This window comes from Silene latifolia, chromosome Y, assembly GCF_048544455.1.
Source record: "Silene latifolia isolate original U9 population chromosome Y, ASM4854445v1, whole genome shotgun sequence".
Taxonomy (NCBI): Eukaryota; Viridiplantae; Streptophyta; class Magnoliopsida; order Caryophyllales; family Caryophyllaceae; genus Silene; species Silene latifolia.
Genome location: NC_133538.1, coordinates 378,108,692 through 378,114,070, shown reverse-complemented (window position 1 = coordinate 378,114,070; position 5,379 = coordinate 378,108,692). Strand labels below are relative to the sequence as shown.

The 5,379-nt window shown below is 37.4% G+C and overlaps 1 long non-coding RNA gene across 1 annotated transcript; it reads left to right on the top strand.

Moving 5' to 3' along the window:
- The first annotated feature begins 926 nt into the window (after positions 1-926).
- LOC141634124 (uncharacterized) lies at positions 927-3,382 on the top strand. Its single transcript, XR_012538874.1, has 3 exons — positions 927-1,163; positions 1,363-1,460; positions 2,758-3,382. It is a non-coding gene; the product is annotated as an uncharacterized LOC141634124 (long non-coding RNA).
- The last annotated feature ends 1,997 nt before the right edge of the window (positions 3,383-5,379 follow it).

Here is a 5,379-nt window from a genome sequence, read left to right as displayed (position 1 = left end):
CGTGAAATATTTCGATACATTCACATAATTCATTAATTTAAATCAAGCGGTGGAATGACAAGCTTAACAACCTAACTAGAACCATTGCCTACGTGAGTACTAATTACTTGGCCACAGCAATAGCAATAACCTTAATAAACGAAATAGCATGCCGATAAACATGGTTATGCATTATTTAGAATAGAATCTTCAAACATTTTTTTAGGAAATGAACATTACTTTCAAATTGTTGAAGGAAAAATCATTGAAGTAGCAATGAATTATATTAGGTAAACGAAAATCAGGAATCTACCTAATTCAAACTCAAATCAAGCAAAAATCGATCAATAATCCATTCTATAATTGGACAAATCAAATGATTAAGGTATAAAATGGAAATAACATCAAATTACAAACCGATTTCATAGCAAACCTTCCTCGATGATGTAGGTGCTTACGTAAATCTATCTTTGTTCATTGCGTGCCTTTATGCGAGGTTTTGTGGATTTTTTTAAGGTGTTCTAATATTGAAGTGCGCAATTAGCGAGACTTTGAGAAAGGAAAAAGAAGAGAGAGAAAGACTGAGTGAGATACGTAAAGGAGGAGACAAAGAGTTGAAAAGAGACCGTTTGTTTGGGTGTGATCTTTAGCGGACTCCTAAGATAACATTGTTCTATTTTACGGAAGAATCTCAGCCGTTTATTCCATCAATCGATTTACTCATAAAGGTAGGACATTTCATTTAAAACCCCTGACTCACTGGGATCTCCACGTATATATATATATATATATATATATATATATATATATATATATATATATATATATATATATATATATATAGGGGGGGGTCAGGTGCGAACTAAAGTACGGTGCGAACTTACGAACTAGCTTAAAATAGTGAGACTTACTAAATAAGCAAAGTCAAACTAATACATCCAAACGTGACTTCTCCTTATACCCCGTCACTTTCACACCCATGTCACCCTATATCATGCTCACCCAGTCACCCACACAACATACTCTCGCCGGCGACCACCGGAGCTCCGACTAGACGTCGTCACCGCCAGCTCCACATCAATACCGGCAGCGCAGATCTGGTCGAACACCATTTAAACTCTCTTTATCCCATCCACTAAAAATAGTCACGACCGCCGTACCGGAGCTGCAGCTGCCGACAATGGGTACATTCTTGTCTCCCCTCCCCTCTCTCTCTCAATCTCTTTCATTCTTCTTACCATCATCATTGCATTTTAAGATGGTCATTAATTACTGGCGATTGAATCGATTAATTTTAATTTGAAATCGAAATTGAAATTGAGCTATTGACGAAGAAATTATCAGATGTTATGAGGTTCATTTTTAGGGTTCAATCAAATGCAGAGGAGAAGCACGGGCTGGGGCTCGGTGGCTCGATTCCAGGCTGCTGTCGGATAAAGCTCGGCAGTTGTTACTCGATTCGGTATCAAGCTCAGATGCAGGTAGTGCACGACGGTGGGCTTTATTGTGTGACTGTAGATTGAATATTTATGTTTTTATGCTTTAATGTTCTAAGTATGTTCCTGACGACAAATTTTCAGATGTTTTGTTTGTTTTATACGCCATTTTGTCATGCATCAGTTGTGGGATTGAATATTTGATATGCAATTGCACTCCATGTATTTTACGGAACGTTATATGCTAAGCAGAGGCTATATGAAGTATATTTTTTACTAATGAGTCTATTTGGCTTTCATGGGTGAGAATGGGAGCGAATCAGAAACTGTGAATGTTGTGATCCGTGTGCCATAGCAAAAATGGGATCGGCTGTTTAGATAATGACGGGTTTAGAACCCATGTCATGATTATTTCACTAAATGACCGTGCTAGATTGCTAGCTAAATGAGCCGACAGATGCTTAGTTTTGAGCTATTTAAGACCGTAAGATTTACTGTTTCCTTTTTTTACTCGTTTTCACTTATGAGGTCTGGTGTGACAGGTCATGTTTCTTTGAAAGATTATGAGGAAGGATATGATCCAAATGTGCATTCTGTTTTCTGTTCTGTTCACTTGTTCCTGCGTTACATAAATCGGTGAACATTGCTAAAGTTTTCTTTCATATATTGTAATAGTTTTCGGTAATCTAAGAGCTTGTCTTATGGTAGCAACTGAAACCTTAGCACTGATGAATTACCGAGCTAGACGCGAATTACTAATTCAATAGGTATGTTCATACAAATTGGTGTTTATTTGGCTTGTTATGCTCTATTTTAGGCCTTTGTCCTTGGTTAGTAAGACCCATCAGGTTTCAGAGATAACACAAATTGTTCTGAATTCATCAAGTAAACATTGAACTGATATGTAATGTGCTCTTTTTGTTACTGCTGAACAAACTCATAAAAAAGCGATGCTCCCCATTTCGCATCTGAGTTTAACAAAATGTTTATGCTTATGTGATTTATTGTGTCAAATACCCTTTACTTGCTGTCATTTTAATGCAGTCAGTCTGCCGGTGTATGTCTTTTGTTGATTACGAGGTTTGGAATTCAGATAAGCACATCAATGCTGGTCAATGATGTCAAACATCATTGACCAAGCTTGGCTTTTGAACTGCTCTTGATCTTTGAAGCATGGTCCAACTGTTGCATAAGAAAGCATACCGGTTTACTTATTTCGACTTGGAGAATATAAGACATTAATAAGATGAATTATTTACTTAGGTAGAGGCTTAACAGGTACATGAGTAATCTATTGTTTATCGGTTAGTATCATTTATATTAACGTGAGACTGTCTTGCAGAATGCTAATTATGACGGAAGGAGTATCAACTCACATTGCTGATAGTATCGAAAAGCTGGATATTGAGCTTGCTGCAAAGAAGATTGTGGAGGGGATTAGGAATGATCAATGTTAACTGAATGAATGAATGGATGGATGACGCGTATTTGGAAGAGTTGAGGTTGCTGCTAAGAAGATTATGTATGGAATTAGGATGATTATATAGTGTTAAACGAATGAATGGATAAATGAATGTGGCGTAATTGTTGAGGTTGCTGCTAAGAAGACTATGGGTGGGATTAGGAATGAATCGGGGGTTAAATTCGGGAATTTGGAGCAATATAATTTGGTTATGATTTTACCCAGTTTCAGAAATTTTGAGGAAAGAAGTGAATGTTTTTGGATGGGAAATTGGAAGTTGACTTTGTTCAGCATGTACCAATATAAGTTGAAAGATTAACAAAGAATATAATGAGGGAGTATATCTATCTAGCTAAAGTAATGTATTTAGCAATATAAAGAAGTGTATGTAATAACTTAAAAAAGTGTATCTAGCAAAATAAAGGTATGTATTTAGCAATATAAAGAAGTGTATGTAATAACTTAAAGAAGTGTATCTAAAGAAAATAAAGGTATGTATTTAGAATATAAAGAAGTGTATGTAAGAACTTAAAAGTGTCAGATCTAAAGAAAATAAAGGTATGTATCTAGCTAGCTATGAGTATGTATCTAGTAATTTATAGGAGTGTATCTAACTAGTTAAGGGTATGTATCTAATAAATTTAGTGTATCTAACGAGTTAAAGGTATGTATGAGTTAAAGGTATGTATTAGTAACTTAGAAGTTTATCTATCCAAACTTAAATTAATATAAAAAACATTGGAGCAAGAGTACGCCTATTAACTTATATCTCTAGACTAGTTTTACTGAATTCCTAAAGTGATTCTTGTCTTCTATAATACTACTATGCTAGTGTTTTATACATGAGCAACTTACCAAACATTTTTAATTTTTTAAATGAGACACGTTGTTTTGTACCTCAACTTTGTTGGAATCGACATATATTAATCAGATTCGTCTCGTCTAACATTTGACTAATTCACATAGTTTCTTCTCGCGCCCCTCACAACAAGTCTTGCAATTGAACATAAAAATTATACATAGTACATTTTATTTCAAAGTAAATATTTCTCATAGAATTGAACATCATTGCATGGTAGTATCTGAAGTTATCATGAAATTATAATATCGGAACAGTAAAAGTGTGGTGACTAGTCGGATACACAAATTAGTACACCCGGATACATAAATTAGTGAAGTCAGATACACGACTTAGTACGCCCAGATACATAAGTCAACTTGTGTATCTATAGCCCTATACTTGTGTACATGGGGTAGTATAGTGTGTATCCAGAAACCACAGCCACCCCTAAGCCTCACCACTCACCTTGGCCGTCATCCACTATCATCCCCATGGGCACCATCACACTCTCGACGACCACCAATACGACTCATTCTTCGGAGGCCTTCAAGCATCCGAAATACGAAATACTACTGTAAATAATAAAGAAAAGAATGTCAGCGTAATTCTTCTTTCATGGCATTGACATTATTTGGTACATCGTGAATAGTGTCATGAGTTTTATTTGTACGGAAGTGACAGTGCGTACTATCCGGATACACATGTTACTCCTTTCAGATACACATTTGAGTACCCTAGATACACAACTCGATGTGTGTATCTAACAATATTCATGTGTGTACCCGGAGTCATAGTTGACGTATCCACCACAACCTGGACCACTACTGCCCACCGCCACTCACCTACTCTCCACCACCCAACTGAACCACTACCAATTTCGCCAATGCCTTCACAAGGACCATGGCAACGACGCCCTCTAAACACCATCAATCCAACCTATGTTCATCAATTACCACAAATATTCGCTGGCGGCAACCCAGACCCACCATATCCAGTAATCCAACAGTCGCCACCCACCACACACCACAACCAACGACGCACCCACATCCAGCATACGGAAGATCACCCAAAACTCGACCTTTATCCATCCCCTATACATTGGCGACGACATGAAATCCGCTACACCCGACTTTCGCCAACTCGCCAACCCCACTACGACACTCAAACCACCAGCCCGATTGACTGGCCTTGGTAGTCGCCAGAGGTTATGCGACTTGTAGAAGCTCACCGGAATCATTGTTTGACGGCATGACAGCAGGTGAGAAGTGTGAGGTGAGAGTAGATTGAAAGTTAGGTTGGAGAAGGGAGGGGATAACAGAACGTTTCACGCCGGCGCCGACGAGATCGTGTCGAACCTCCGGCGGCACGGTGGCTAACTGGCATGGTGGGCCCGACGATTGACATGTTGTGATTTGTGGATAAGGATGGCAGGGAGTTTATGTAATTTGGTGCGTGGGAGGATTTGACTAAAAAAAGAGGGCATCAATATTAGTCGTTGATTTCTCCAATTTAACAGTCACTAATTAGTTCGTAAGTTCGCACCCAACTCTTAGTTCGCACGAGATCCTATTTCTATATATATATATATATATGTATATATATATATATATATATATATATATATATATATATATATATATATATATATATAGAGATGAGTT